The sequence below is a fragment of the Natator depressus genome, chromosome 1, assembly GCF_965152275.1.
Source record: "Natator depressus isolate rNatDep1 chromosome 1, rNatDep2.hap1, whole genome shotgun sequence".
In the NCBI taxonomy this organism is placed as follows: domain Eukaryota; kingdom Metazoa; phylum Chordata; order Testudines; family Cheloniidae; genus Natator; species Natator depressus.
The window spans coordinates 53,264,946-53,281,562 of NC_134234.1; the positions used below are offsets into that span (position 1 = coordinate 53,264,946).

Here is a 16,617-nt window from a genome sequence, read left to right on the forward strand (position 1 = left end):
CTGGAATATCTGCTCACAGCAAAGACATTAAACCACCGGCAGCTCTGGTGGGCTCTATTCTTTTCGTAGTTCAGCTTCACTATCACATGTTGCCCCAGAACCAGAAACAGCATGGCTGATGCCTTGTCCAAGAGCTTTGTTACTGAACCACATGGACCTAGCTGGGAACTGGCCCACATCCTCAAGCCCCACAACTGCCTGAATGCTGCTCCTTGCTAGGACCTAGTTGCACTGATTTGTTCTGACTCTGACTCGGAAATTCTGTCTAGTGAACTAGCTGCTATCAAAGGGGAATGACATTATATGTGGGAGGGGGTCACATCCATGAATAATGGCATTTATGCTCCTCCAGGTCAGGCTAGAGTGACAGCCTTACAGCTATGACATGACTCCAGTTGCCAGGACACGTGGGTTGCTTTGAAACTCAGCAATTGATACCTTGTCTTTTCTGGTGGCCTCGAATGAGCCCCTGAATACGGGCCGTCATAACATCCTGTGATGTGGCTTGATCCAAGATGCCATGCCACAAACCCTGCAGTATACTCTGACCTCTAGACACTCCATCCCAACCCTGGGCCACTATGGCATTGGAGTTTATCGTGGAGCTCTATGAGTCCAACAGGTTCATGACGATCTTGACAGTGGAAGACCACAGTGGTCTATTTTGTGCCCTACACCAGGTTACCTTCTACCAAAGAGACACCCAGAGTCACAATTTACAGCTCAAGTTTGGCGTGAGGCCCTACATTTTCTGAGGGTGCAGCCTCACCACTCCTCCACCTACCATCCTCAGTCCAATGGCCAGATGGAAAGGGTCAATCAGATTTTAGAGCAATACCTACAATGTTATATTAACCACCATCAAGATGACTGCTCCGCACTACCACCCTACGTGGAATTTGTGTACAATAACGCAGATCACACATTCACGGGGGGAAAAAAAACCTTCTCTGCCAACTATGGGTTCCACCCGAATTCTACCCACAACTACCTATGACCTCTCCTAACTCCATCACTTCAGACTCAGTGCAGAGGATTCATCAAAGCTAAAAACAAGTGACATGCAGACTAACATCATCAACCAGGCCCCACCTATTCAGTGGTACAAAAAGTATGGCTCTCAAAAGAGCACCTCTGCATGAACAGACCCCTTGCATAAGTGGGACTTCCAGTACCTTGGCCCTTATCGAATCCATCACCAAGTTAATCAGGTCACCATTGAACTACACCTATCCCGATCTCTCAAGATTCACCTGGTATTCCACATATCCCTCCTGAAACCCTATACTAAGAACTCATTTCCACACAGGACCCAACTGTCTCCCCTGACAGTGTGTGTATAAGGCCACAAGGAATATGTCATGCATGAGATCTTGGCTTCTAAATGCCAGCAGGGTAAACTTTTACATCTTATTGACTGGGAAGGCTATGGTCCTGAGGAGCATATGTGGGAGCCAGGGAAATACATTCATATACCGGCTCTAATACAATAAGCCTTCCAGAAGAACCACCCTAATAAGCCTCGACCCACAGAACCCAGAGGGCACTCCTTGGAGGGAGGGGGTGATGTCAGGCCCTGCTGGTCTCAAACCTGGGTGCATAGGTGTCATGGGAGTCATCACATTCCAATTCTCCACCCAGCAGCTCACAGACAGCACCTGGGACTGGGGTCCACGAACCCCAACTCGGCCACAAGACTTGTCCCTACATCTGATTGGGTGAGATCCAAAAATTCCTGATTGGGCCACAGCCCCTATTTAAGCCAGAGGAAGAAACAGGAAGTTTTCTGTATAAACTGGATTTTACCCTGCCATGGACTGCTAGTCTGGTGTTTACCCATTCCTGCCTTCTGATCCTGACCTCCTGGTATCCTGACTCTCCATTCTGACCTCCTGACATTCCAACCCAGCCTCATTCCTGGTCATTGGCCGCTGAGCCCATAGCCCTGACCACTAGATTAATGGATTATAAAGCCAGAAGTGACCAATGTAACCATCCAGTCTGACTACATGCAGGGAAGGTCTTTCTTCCCAGCAATCACTTTCTTCCTGATCCACAAAGAAGAGGAATCTCCAGGTCCATCGCTAAGCTCCCAAAATATCTGTGTTCACTCAGCAAGCTCTGGAGATGGTCACAGGAATCACATCAGTTGTGTCAACAGCAGGACACCCAGGGCATGAACCCTAATGTTAGTAGTGGTGCATCTGAGATTAATACATGCTACATTTAGAAGTCTTTACATATTTTTAAAGCCTTGACAAACCAAAGTGTGCAGAAAGTGGCAGAAAGTTGTCTTAACCTGTAAACGTGTTATAGAAAGATTGCAGTTGAAAGCAAGTACAAAATCAAAGGAATCATGTGGACTGAGTTTTAAACTAAAATATAATATAAACATGCATAGCTCAGGTCCTTCTCTGACATTGAAGGGCCACTTTCTACTGTTTTTTAGATATTATTTATTAACTTAAATTGTTGGTTACTCTTTGAAGCTTAAAAAACATTCTCTGTGCCAGTGTATTAAATTTCTACTTACCAAAAACATTTTAGCACTGTAGCATTGCATTAGAGGAGATGATTCATTTGCAGACATGTTTCCCAATTCAGAACTTTCCCCCTAAACTTCTAACTCCTTAGGAAATCCACAGAAAAGAGACATATGAGGAGTGGATCTTGGCATTGTACTCAGAGAAATTAGAAGCTGAAGTCTGATAAATACACAGTCTTAAGAGTTCTTCTGATGTCTTCTGCTGCAACAGGTTAGAAAGACCTGTCCTGGATGAAGAAAATAAAAGGTCATGTTTATTTTGCTGCCAAACAAAGGCTTCAGCAATTGAAGACAACAGATTCTGCAAATACAATGCAGGATTTTCTCTGCAAATTGCAGACACATGCACTATCCTATTCTGTCTCAGTAAATCTCTCTTTTACACTCTTCAGAAACACTAGATTACTGATCTGCATAACTTTACCTCCCTGTCAGTGAAAACAGTCCTCCTGCAGCACCATTTGCAGACTTTACAAACCCTTTTCTGGGCTTCCCATCAAAGAACATAAAAAGGGGAATAGGAGAGTAATGAATGACAGAATAAAGGAAATGTACACCCACTAACCTTTTTTAGAGTACTGTGATCGTTACTGTAACTGACATCTTGTACTCAGTCTATCCTAAGCAATCTTCCAGAAGCTGACATTAAATTCTTATTATGTAGTCCAATTCCTGCTGTTTCTTGAAGTAAGAAAATAAAACTAAATCAATATATAACAATGAAGTCATTACAATAAACTAAATTAACTGCAGTAAAAATGTAGTCCTGATGGAAAAGTCCTAAAAGCATAAGCACTTCATGAATAACTGAATTAGAGCAACAGTAGAAATAGGGCCCATACTAGTTTCTCCATCATTGCCCTAGATTGAGAGTGAAATTTTGGTGTCACTGAAGTCAATGGCAAAATTCTCATGGACTGTGGTAGGGCTAGGATTTCGCAATGCTCTTCTGAGAACCTGAAGTAGAAAAACTGTGAGAGGGTCCCATTAGTTAGTATTAGAAATCAGGAAGCAACTTGGTCTGGAATAACGTTAATGTTTTCCAAAAACAGAAAGATACTCAGACTGCAATAAAAATGTACTCGGATTGAATTTAAATCTTTCTACACTGTTTTGTTTTACTGTATGAGCCTGTAATGTCTGTACACATTGCCTGATTCTCTGAGTCATCTTGTAAACAAGATCATTTCATCTCCATTAACAAGCCAATCTACAGTATTCTAGTGTATAAATAAGTCAATTATAGCATTACATGGCCTGATCATGGAAGTAGGGGAATCAACTCAGAGGCAAGCTTAATGGGTAATAACAGGTTTCAGAGTAACAACCGTGTTAGTCTGTATTCGCAAAAAGAAAAGGAGGACTTGTGGCACCTTAGAGACTAACCAATTTATTTGAGCATGAGCTTTTGTGAGCTCATGCTCAAATAAATTGGTTAGTCTCTAAGGTGCCACAAGTCCTCCTTTTCTTAATGGGTAAGGCATTCTGTATAACTGGATGAAACTACTTTCTTGAACTATGGCATGTGATCATACAAGGATGATCTTTTGCATATGCTGGTAACTGTAAATGACCCAGCAGAAAAGAAATAAGCACCCCTGCGATTAAATTGTACCAGCACAGCTGCAATCATATCACAATTCAACAAAGCATGGGCACAAAGGGTAGGATTCATGAAAGGACTACGGTGTTGCAACCCTGAGTGTCATGGCACCTAGAAAATTACAAGAACAGCACTGCAATCCACAAAGCCAGGTTAGGCACCTAGGCTCTCCATATAATGAATGAGGTGAGATTGGTGCCTCCACAAAACCCAGCATGCTAGGCAGGAAGCCACCTAAGCCAGCTAATGGGGGATGCTGACAAGAGGTGCGTGTGCTAAGCCCTGACCCTCTCTTGGAGATAGGCACCTAAGTCTGGGCAGCAGAAAGATGCCTATCTCTGCTTAGTGATCCATGAAGAGGAACCTGATGCCTGGAGTCAGGCCGTTTAGGTAACTAAGGGGTTTCTTGTGAGACTAAGTAAGGAGTTGGCAGCCAGGGATTAACAATTCACCAGGAATGTGAGAGACCTGGATTCAATTTCCCTCTCTCTGCTGGAGGAGGAAAAAGGATTTGAACAGGGGTCTCCCACCTGTCAGGTGGGTACCCTAACTATTGGACTACAGAATTATTCATTCATATTTTCCCTTCCCCCATTCTTGACTACTTAAGTATTTACCCACTGTGAAACAATCATTGGTGCCAGAGAGAAAATGACTGAGGTGGGAGATCCAGGATGCAGTCCCCCTGCTCCAATCATTCTTTCAATGTGCTGTGACATTTTAAATTAGGCATGCAATTCTACACTTGCATACAAAATGGCATCATCCATGTACATTCGGGAGGTGGACAGAATCACCCCCTGGGCACAGCCGGCCCTGGGACATGCAAAGCATGCATTGTTTACACCAGGGGTCGGAAACCTTTCAGAAGTGGTGTGCCGAGTCTTCATTTATTCACTTTAAGGTTTTGCGTGCCAGTAATACATTTTAACGTTTTTTAGATGGTCTCTCTCTATAAGTCTATATATTATATAACTAAACTATTGTCGTATGTAAACAAGGTTTTCAAAATGTTTAAGAAGCTTCATTTACAATTAAATTAAAATGCTGATCTTACACCGCCGGCCCGCTCAGCCCACTGGCGGCCTGGGGTTCCATTCACCTAAGCCGGCAGCGGGCTGAGCGGGGCCGGTGGCCGGGACCCCAGACCAGCAGTGGGCTGAGCGGCTCAGCCCGCTGCCGCTCAGCCCGCTGCCAGTCTGGGGTTCCATCCGCCGGCTCCTGCCAGCCAGGGTCCCAGCTGCCGGCCCCACTCAGCCCGCTGCCGGTGTGGGGTCCCGGCCCAGTCCACATAGAGTGGGTACCTACCTTCTCCCTGGTTCTAGCCATTCTCTTCCTCTCTCTCTCTGCACTGAGATGAGGGTGGGAGTGCACTGAGCACAGGGCTAGGGGTGAAGGAGCAGGCTGGGGGTTGGGGTGCAGGGTCTGGTCAGGAGCTAGAATGAGGGAGGGGGCTCAGGGTTGGGGCAGGAGATTTGGGTGTGGAGCACTTACCTGGGCAGCTCCCATTTGGTACGAGGGGTGCAGGAGGGAGAGTGTGTGTGTGCGCGCGCGCGCGCAGGAGCTCCCATTTGGTGCTCAAGGTGGGGGTGGGTATGTGGGGGGTGCAAGAGTCAGGGCATGGGGTTTGGGGGTGTGTGAGGAGGGTGCAGGAGTCAGGGCAGGGAGCTGGGTATGTGTGCGGGGGTGCAGGGGTCAGGGCATGGGGCTGGGGTGTGTGGGGGGGTGCAGGGGTCAGGGCAGAGGGCTGGATGTGTGAGAGGAGAGTTCAGGGGTCAGGGCAGAGGGTTGGGGGTGTGGGCTGGGGTTGTGGGGGTGCTCCCAGCCCCCTTCCCTGAGCGGCTCATGGCAGGGGGCTGGAGGGGATATGCCGATTCCACCCCCTTTCCTGTAGACAGCAGCGTGCCATTAAAGATCAGCTCGCGTGCCATCTTTGGCACGCGTGCCATAGGTTGCCGACCCCTGGTTTACACAAATGGCACACCACTGCTCTTTCATTATGTTCACGGTGGAACAGTTTCAATAGGATTGAGGGAGCTCTCACAGCAGAATATCCCATAGCTCTGTGATTAGAACACTCTCCTGAGAAGTGGGAGATCCCCCTTTCTCTACCTTAGGTAGAAGGGGAAATTGAACCTGTGTCTCCCATATTCCAGGTGAGTGCTCTAACCACTGGGCTAAAAGTTATACAGTGTGCAACAGCACCATCACCTCCTCCTCTGTCCTGATTTTGAATGGCATCCGATCTGGTAGGCATGCCAGAGGTCACCTACCACATTGGGCCCTGCATGTGACTTAGGTGGCCAAATGCCTGTCTTTCCCTAGTTCATGAATTGCTCTGGGGCTTAGGTGGGAGATAGGCATCCAGATGCCAAGAGTGAGGCAGCAATGAGTAAGCCCAGAGACAGAAACTGCAACACTGAAACCCCTTTGCAAAGAGTCTCCTGTTCTTTGCAAACTCCCCTCAGCTCAGACCTGGAAAACTCACTACACCAAACATGTCTTACAGGATATTTATCCATAAAGAGTAACATGTAAGGTATCTACAGAAATCTTGTAACTTGTCAAGATTCATAATCATTGTGAGGTGGAAGTATGGGCAATATTTAAGGAATTATGTATTTATATTGCAGGTATGCTTTATGGACTTAGAGTGAAAAATATTCACCAGGGATAATGTGTCTCATTGATGCCCATTTGGGCAAAGGAAAGTTGTCACCACACCCCTAGTTAGCCAGTGAAGTGCCTAGCCTTGCTCGCTCCCAAGATTATCAATTGAAAACCATCAGAAATAACTATAAATGATTGAAACCTCTTGGAGGTGAAAGAGGAACATTACAAGAAGAAAGGAGTTTGCCCTATCTGTGAATGGAAACAAAAGACTGTTTTCAGTATAATACAGAGGAGGGAGAAGCACTGTGTATTCATTCACTCAGGAAAACCCCTGGTGGAGGGGGATGCTTTCATGAATGTTTGGATCTTGGCTTTTGTGAAACCAGCCAGATCTGCAATAGCCTGATTTTTGAGAAAAAAAGCCTACTTTATTATATAGGAAAGATAGGTATTGATAAGTGTAGAGCCAGATAAGCATTTTATGATTTTGTTTTGTCACCAGGTGTTCCCATCACTTTCTCTCACTTCTAGGTAAATCGTAAAATGTAAACCCTACATCTGTTTTATTATAAGTAAGGCTACAATTTAGTCATGGGTATTTTTAATAAGTAATGGACAGGTCATGGGAAATAAACAAAAATTCATGGCCCATGACCTCTCCATGACTTGCAATATAAATACCCATGACTAAATCTTAGCTGGGGGGGGCCACTGTCTCGGGGTTCTGGGGGGAGCCGCTGCTCTCCGGGGCCTCAGAGGGCTGCTGCTCGGGGGGGGGGGGGTCAGGGGCTGCTGTTCTGGGGGGTCCTCGGGAGCCACTGCTTTGGGGGGGTGGGCCTGGGGCCAGCGGCACCAGCTGCCGGGAGGTGCCGATCCACAGCTGCTCTGGCCATCCCTGGGACTGCTGCTGGGAGACACCGAGGTGTGACTGCTCCCGCCACCCCCGGAATGGCTGCTTAGGCGGTCCATGGGGCCAGCCACACCGGCCGTTGCTTGGGCGGTCCCTGGGGCCAACTGCCTGGGGCCACCCAAGCAGCAGCAGATGCGTCTGGCCTCAGGGCAGCTCCAGCAGCAGCCAATGTGGCTGGCTGGGGGTTGTCCCCAGGGCCGCTTGAGCAGCTGTCCCTGGGGCCAGCCACACCGGCTGCTGCAGAAGTCACGGAGTTTGTGGAAAGCCATGGAATCTGTGACTTCCGCAACCTCCATGACAGACATGGAGTCCTAATTATAAGTACTCACAAGTGCTGTGTAGTTTACAGGAGCCATGGTTTAAGATAAAACTAGTAAGCAGGTGTATACTGCATCTTTTGCGTGCAACGGATCTGGAATTTCTGTGAGTAGCCAGTGTCAGGAGCTTGATATCATAGGGGAAAGATTCAAAGGGACTTGAGTGTACCTACTGTTAACATGCCTGCCAGAGGAGAGTGCTTGAGCAGCTGAAGGGCTGGCAATGCCAAGGAGCCGACACGCAGATGTCAAAAGAATGGCTCCTTCTCCCTGGAGGCAGGGAGTAACAAGGTCATTGGCGGTCCTGGGTACCTTGAAAATTGTCTCAGAAACTTAGGTACCAAGTGACTTTAGGTGACCACCAGGTTTGGCAAGAGTTTTGTATACCATTCATATGTTCACTTGTTTTAAAAACAAGCATTCATATATATATCAAAAGAAATTATTATGTACACGTATCACTGCCAAAAATGTCATAGTGCTCATTATCATACATGACAAAAGAAACATGAATCAATCTGGGACACCTGGAAAATTTAGAAAATAAGTGACATTTCATAAAAATACAGGAAAAAATGTTCTGGTCCCTTTATACGCTTATGGTGGCTTTTTCCATTCATTATAATTAAATTTCTGGTCCAAGGTCAAAGACATCATAAATGAGATCACAGGACTACAAGTTCCACTTGGTCCAGCCATTTTTCCTGTAGGATGCTAAATATCCTTCTGACTCATTTTTTAAAATCTCAGTAATCAACTTCTCTTAGCTAAAAAATGTTACTGGCCACATGCGGAAAACTACATCATCTACAACTGATGAATGCATTCAGTATTCTTGCTTTGGAAGAATATAACTGCTTGCTTGGCAGCCAAGTATCAGAACTATACATGTATGTGGAGCACCCTTGTATTAATATGTAGGAAAGAAATTTTGCAATGTACAAGACCTAGTCTATGGGTATGTCTAACTCGCAGCTGGCCTGTGGCAACTGACTTGCAGGCTGTTTAACTGCAATGTAGACATTCCAGCTTGGGTTGCAGCCTGTGCTCTAGGGCCCTGAGAGGGTCTCAGAGTTCAGGCTGCATCCCAAGCCTGAATGTCTACACCACAATTAAACAGCCCCTTGGCCTGAATCCTGCAAGTCTAAGTCAGCTGGCATGAGCCACCACAGGTGTCTAATTGCTCTGTAGACATACCCTAAGATTCTCCATTTTATCTGATCCTGGAAGGATTAGATTTTTATTGGTGAATGTTGGGGTAAACATCAATTTCATTGTACATGCACAAACCAATGAAAAAACATTTTAATCAATAACTGAAATTTACAAATAGGCAAAGTAAGAAAAATGCTGCTTGATAACTTGTTAAAATTTGATTTAAGGATATTTACTTTATATAGTTTGACATGTGATGTTGACATTTTGTGTTTTAATGGTTATAAAGCTTTAATTTTTGAATCTCAATGTCTACTTTCATTAAATAATTGTCTGGCCCCTCTTACTGTCTGTCCCCACCATAATTTCCCACACCAGTGAAAATGTAAATCAATTACAATTAAAAATTCTTATAACCCATATTTTGCAAAATTCGGTACATTTAAATTGATAAAAATTAAAATAAATGTTCAAAAATAAACATTAATATTATTTATCAAAATAATTTAAAAAATTGAATTCTACCTACCTAATTATGACTGATATGATTAATCATTATAACTGTCTATTTTGTTTGATTTGACAAACTATTTTTGTACATTATTTCTGACACATAAATGAGAGAACTGTAAGGATAATTTTAATTGTGTTTTGCTAAATAAAGATTACTGCGATGTATTCATTCATATAATTGTCCAAAATACGCAAATGAAACCATTGTGTTCCTCATGTTTTATTGTCTTTTGATTCTGTCATATTTTGAAGAGACACAAACACTTTGTGCATGGCAATTTTTTTTTAATGTTTAGATTTAAACATATAGACACACACTGTTATATTGTATTTGCTTTGATCTTTCTCTGGAAGATGAGGATAACTTTCTGTCAACTGCATTGTGTTCTAGTACAGCAGAATGCCCTATTTTATAAAATAACTGGGGAATAAGTTCAAAAACTCAAATAGTTAATTGAACATCTCAAAATTACAGTAAATGTGGTGCACCACTTTCTTCTCGTCCTTCAAATCACTCCAAAGTGATTTAAGGCATCGAAATATGAGGGGATGTTGAATTGTTAATTACCATCACTTTCATTATGTGATTTATTTTTCCATCAGGAAAAACAGTTCATATAACTGGTCATTCATAAGATTAGTGTTTGTAAAACTGAGGGTCTACTATATAACAATGAATAAAATTAAAATTACTCTTACCCTTCTGATTCTGTCAATCTGTTTCTTCACTTCAGCAGGTGGGTATTTTATTCTAGTACAGTGGTATTGAATTCTAGTACCAGAAGGATATCCAGAAGTCACCTACTAAAGGACAGGCCCAAAAAAGAAAGTAACAGAACGCCATTAGCTGTCACCTTCAGCCCCCAAGTAAAACCTCTCCAGCGCATCATCAAGGATCTACAACCTATCTTGAATGACAATCCCTTACTCTCACAGACCTTCTTGTCAACTGTTTGAAATGGGCCCCCTGATTATCACTACAAAAGTGATTTTTCCTCCTGCTGCTATTAGCCCACCTTAATTGATTAGTCTTGTTACAGTTGGTATGGCAACACCCATTTTTTCATGTTCTTTGTGTTTATATATCTTCCTACTGTATTATTATCCACTCCATGCATCTGATGAAGTGGGTCTTAGCCCACCAAAGCTTATGTCCAAATAAATTTGTTAGTCTCTGAGGTGCCACAAGTACTCCTCCTTGTTTTTGCTGATACAGACTAACACGGCTACAACTCTGAAACTCTTAAAAAAGGCATTTCTCTTCAGCAATAGCAACAAAATATGAAGTTTCTAGGCCAATACATTTTAGACATATCAGGAGCTAAAAAACTGTTGGAAAACTTTTCAAAAAGAAATCTACAGCTGCATTTCCAAAACTCCATACCATGGGCCAGATCCTTTCCCATGGCCGAGCTCAGATTAGTGCTAGAGTAATGGGGAGGAATTAGGGAGCTGATTATGACTTCCTGGTTCTGAAGACTGGTCTGCACCAGTTCTGACCTGAATTAGATCTTCTCTAACTTATGCCACTTGTGTAGCATTTTAAATGGACACTACACCACTGGATGATAGGCGTTGCAAAACTCTGCTACTCCATGTGTGATATGACTAATACATCCAGGTTGTGAAGGGAGGTAGTGTCGCTGGTGCAGGAACAGCCCCTGTCAGTTTTGTGGGAGCACAGAGTTCTACACCAGGGAAATTCCCTGCTGACCACTTACAGCTCAAATCTAGATCCATAATTAAAAAACCCTTTAGGTGCAATTCTCCACTGCTTTGAACCTTGTGTAGTCTTATTTCTGGTCAGCAGGTATAAAATGCTACCAAATCAGAATAGTAGCCTCTTAGACCCACCTGGCACATGGGTAAATAATTAGTGAAGGATTGCAAGCAAAGGATTGTTATAAATTATGGGATTGGTGTAGGAGAACACCATAGGGTCTGATTTATTTATTTATTTAACCAAACTTTCCGGAAAAAAATTTCACCCTGAGATGAGATGCATCACGTAAAATTTCAGGAAGAAGAGTTTCGTTTTGAGGAAAGGAAGGGCAGGACTGAAAATAATACAGCTTGGTGTAAATTTAACATTAGTAAGTAGATTTCAATAAGGTAAAAACTTTGTACCTATCCTATTTTTATTCTACGTCCTGATTGTCCTGTTTAACTTCCTTTTCACACAGTTAAAACAGACCTATTTAGGTGGATATCTTTATATTACAGGCAAATGAGAAGAAAAGCGCCTTTGTTCTGCAATCTTTAGGAGTAGCCTCTCTCTTCCTGTTTATTTTTTAACACATTAATTACAACTCTAACTATTATTTTAAAGTACTGCATTGGTTTTTATCTCTTTAATTCAAATATATTCACATCATGCTCTTCAGGGGGGTATTTCTGTTGTTTTGTGGCGGGGTTTTTAATCTCTTCTGCCAAACACTTTCCATTCTGCTGGTTTATTTCGATTTATTTGTTTGAATCTCTAATAGTGCCTTCCAGTTAATGTATTATAATTACACACTGCTAGAAAAGCCAGCTAACTATCTGTGCCTCATTTCTATCACACAACACACTCAATACCTCAAGGGTGTGTAAATAAGAAATGCACAAAACATAAATACAATAATGAACCTCCAACTCTAGAATTGCTGCGCCAAGTCTCACTCATTTGGGGAAAGAGAGGAGACTTAGTTGGGGGTAGATTTTAGGGGTTTTTGTTTACAATATCTCTGGAAATGAGACGGAATTTGCTGTGCATAATTAAATGAGACATGTAGCATTCCGCTCTAGTCCATCCCTGGCTGGATCTGTATATGGAATAACTCAATACTCTCTGGTTGGCAAATTCAGATCATATCCTCCTATTCAGTATTAAAAAAACCCTCACTGGGCCACTCAAAGTAAGCAATAGTGGTATAAATGAATTTAAACAAGTGTACAAGACCTAGAATGCAATGAACTAATAAAATTCCAGTGTCTGGCAACGACAGAGCAATCACTTCTCTGAGAACACTTTAGGTCCTGAATCTAATTTTAAATATCCCAACTCTGGGGCTTGCAACAAGTGAGAAGACTATGCCACAATGTAATAGATTTCACTACAAAGTTCTTTTGGCATTATCTCAATTGTTCCCTTTCTCAGTTTCACCCCATGAGCCTGAGTTCTTATACCTTTGTGTACCATAGTAAATTAATTTCTCCTTGGTGTTTACATTTTTGTCATCTATTATCATGTCCCTCTGTTCAGTCACTGCTTAGCCAATTTGCACATATTTAACTCTTTTAATCTTTCCTCACACATCTCAGTCATGGTTAACCACCTGTCAAACAATTTATCCCAGTTTGTGCTACAGCTCCTGAAATAACCTTTCTCCATAGTGGGATACATTGTGAAAACCATCTAACTTAAAACTGTGTATTACTGCCTATGACCATACCCGGTTGCCTTCTGAGCAAAATATATTGGCAATAGCAGAGTTCATGGAATCTCTGGTTCTTAATTTCCAGATTATAGAAACTCTACTTGAGACACGGGTTTTGTTTTGTTTTGTTGATGCAGAGGGTGCAGAAAGGGAACACTTGATGCTATGAATGGTCTGGTTATGGTAGAAAAGATTTATAAAGGAGAAAGTTTGCACAGTGTTTCCTAAAGGTGGTCAGATTCCAGAACAGGGATGGGCAAACTTTTTGGCCCGAGGGCCACATCTGGGTATGGAAATTGTATGCCGGGCCATGAATGTTCACAAAATTGGGGTTGGGGTGCAGGAGGGGGTGAGGGCTCTGGCTGTGGGTGCAGGCTCTGGGGTGGGGCCAGAAATTAGTTCAGGGTGCAGGAGGGGGCTCCGGGCTGGGGCAAGAATTGGGGTGTGTGTGGGGGGGGTGAGGGCTCCAGCTGGAGGTGCAGGATCTGGGGTGGGGCTGAGGATGAGGGGTTAGGGGGTGCTCCAGGCTGGGACCGAGGGGTTCGGAGTGTGGGACGGGGCTCCAGGCTGGGACAGGGGATTGGGGCACAGGGGGGTGCAAGCTCTGAGGCTGGGGGTGCAAGCTCTGGGGTGGGACTGCGGATGAGGAGTTTGGGGGTGCAGGAGGGTGCTCCAGGCTGGGATCAAGGGGTTCAGAGGGTGGGACGAGGCTTCAGGCTGGGGATTGGGGAGCAGGAGGGGCTCAGGCTCCGGGCAGTGCTTACCTCAAGCAGCTCCCGGAAGCTGCGGCATGTTCCCCCTCTGGCTCCTTATGCATAGGCAAGGCCAGGCAGCTCTGCGCGCCACCCCGTACACAGCCGCCACCCCTGCAGCTCCCATTGGCAGCAATTCCTGCCCAATGGGAGCTGCGGGGGCAGCACGTGGGCCAGGGGCAGCTTGCAGAGCCCCCTGGCTGCTCCTACCCGTAGGAGCCGGAGCGGGGAGATACCGCTGCTTCCAGGAGCTGCGCAGAGCTGCAGCACATGCATGCAGAGCGCCCCCAACCCTGCTCCCCAGCAGGAGCTCGAGGGCCAGATTAAATCAGCTGGTGGGCTGGATGTGGTCCGCGGGCCATAGTTTGCCCACCCCTGTTCTAGCATCATCTAAATTCCTCCTCTGGAAGTTCATTCTCCATCCACAGTCTCTCAACTCTCTCTTATCTTGCTGAACCCTACTCTTGGCTGAAAACTTGAAATGACCACGGTGAATGAAAAGTGCCAGAAAAGATCATTTTAATCTATAAACAGGCATGTAAAATTACTGTTGAAAAAACCCCCCACAGAATGTAGTCACCACATATCTAAACAGTTTGTCTCAACTAAAAACTGATGTTTAAGGGTTTTCTAGGCTTCTGGTGATGCTACAAAATGGTTTTACTAAAAGAAAGTGTATATATAGATATGAACCACAAAACTGTTCGTTTTGACAGGATAAAATTGCCAGTGCTTTTGGACAGGCTTTCCTGGAGAGCACCTAGTAACTTGCTTACACCTAGCAGGGAGCATAATCCATCATCACATTTCTGATCCTGAAAGATTTTTTCTTACCGTCCAGACAAAGAGAAGGAATCAGAAGCCATTTCCTGGCTGTATCCTGAGCCACTCCTGAGATGTGAATCTAGGGTCCATTTTTTTCCCCCCTCCTCAACATGTCAGTTTCCTCTTTCACCTTATTTCTTCTACATCTCTTCTTTCTTTTTGCCTTCTATCTAATAAGACTCCAATTCAGAAAGCTATGACAGATTTAATTTTGCAACAGTTTTGCCGTGACCAGTTTGGAAAGCAATAAACGATAACAAGCAGCCTAATCTGCAATGAAAAATTTACCTCCCACAAACCAGTGAGAGGAAAATAAAAGCAATTTAGCCAAACATTTGCCAAAGGAGAAAAAGCCAAAATTCAGAAATGGCCAATTGGGTCACATGCTGTAGCCTCTGATCTTCTAACAACTGAACAACAAGCACTAGAGACAAAAAGCTGCATTTTCCTATGTTTTCCTATTCTTTCACAATTATTGATTTAGTCTGTTTTGTCCCGAGAAGAAAACTGGTTGAATTTTTACAAACAAAAAAACTTGAGAGCTAGTACCTAAAACTTATTCTTGTCTTCTAAGCAAGAGTATTTGATACCATCCAAGAATGTCAGGCAAGGAGTTTACATTTAAAACATGCTATAGAGAGAACACAGGAATTGTTAAAATGAAGACAATTTTGAATTGTACATGTTTTTAGTAGGTTTTGTTTCTTTTCTTCTGTCTTTTTTTGGGTTCATTTAATGAATGTTGAAAAATTATCATTTTTTGTTTGTTGAACAATCAAAACCAAGACCAAAGCAACCAAACCTAAATTACTGATAGTTTGCAAATGGCACAAAAATTGGGGTAGTAGTGAAGAGGAAAGGTCACTGATTCAGAGCAATCTAGATCGCCTGGTAAACTGAGCACAAGCATGTGTTTTAGTACAGCTAAATGTAAATGTATAGATCTAGAAACAAAAAATGGTGGCTATACTTACAGGATGGGGAACTCTATGATGAAAAGCATAAGACCAAAAGAGCAGTCATACTGGGTCAGACCAAAGGTCCATCTAGCCCAGTATCCTGTTTTCCGACAGTGCCAATGCCAGGTGCCACAGAGGTAATGAACAGAACAGGGAATCATCAAGAGATCCATCCCCTGTTGCCCATTCTCAGCTTCTGGCAAACAGAGGCTTGGGAGCAAGTATCAGGGGGTAGCTGTGTTAGTCTGTATCCACAAAAACAACGAGTCTGGTGGCACTTTAAAGACTAACAGATTTATTTGAAAAGGAGGACTTGTGGCACCTTAGAGACTAACAAATTTATTTGAGCATAAGCTTTTGTGAACTACAGCATCCGATGAAGCGAGCTGTAGCCCACGAAAGCTTATGCTCAAATAAATTTGTTAGTCTCCAAGGTGCCACAAGTCCTCCTTTTCTTTTTGCGGATACAGACTAACATGGCTGCTACCCTGAAACCTGATATTTATTCGAGCATAAGCTTTCGTGGGTAAAAACCCCACTTCTTCAGATGCATGGAGTGAAAGCTAGGGGCATCATCCCTGCCCAGCCTAACAGCCATTGATGGCCCCACCTTCCAGGAGCAGGGACTCTGAAAAAGATTTGGGGGTCATGGTGGATAATCAGCTGAACATCAGCTCCCCACCTGACGCTGTGGCCAAGTGCTAATGGGATGCTCGGCGGCAGAAACCAGGGACTCTCAGGCAGAGGCTCTAGTTGGTCCCGGGGCCAGTGCTGCTGGAATACTGTGCCCGGGCCTGAGGGCCACAATGCCAGGCGGCTGCTGGCGGACTGCAAAGGCTCCCAGCTGCCCCGGGCAAGTCACCCACCGGCCGCACACGGAGGCGAACCCCGCCCCGCCCGCGAGGTCCCTGCCAGCCTGGGAAAGTCCTTCCCGACCCCCCCCGGGCTGCTCCGACCCCCCCGGGCTGCTCCTCGCACCCCGCCCCGCCGCCCCCAGTCTCTGTGC

At 44.3% G+C, this 16,617-nt stretch overlaps 1 long non-coding RNA gene across 8 annotated transcripts in view; it reads right to left on the bottom strand.

The window, feature by feature from the left end:
- Positions 1-16,617, bottom strand: part of LOC141991623 (uncharacterized) — a 60,103-nt gene that overhangs the window by 42,640 nt on the left and 846 nt on the right. For 6 of the 8 annotated variants that reach the window (XR_012640420.1, XR_012640419.1, XR_012640418.1 and 3 more), the window contains exons 2-4: positions 10,356-10,460; positions 3,111-3,226; positions 2,534-2,772 (exon numbers count right to left, since the gene is read on the bottom strand). This is a non-coding gene — a long non-coding RNA (uncharacterized LOC141991623). Of the gene's footprint in view, positions 1-2,533; positions 2,773-3,110; positions 3,227-10,355; positions 10,461-16,293; positions 16,540-16,617 lie in introns of those variants that run through there. The other 2 variants (XR_012640416.1, XR_012640415.1) reach the window with 2 other exon arrangements.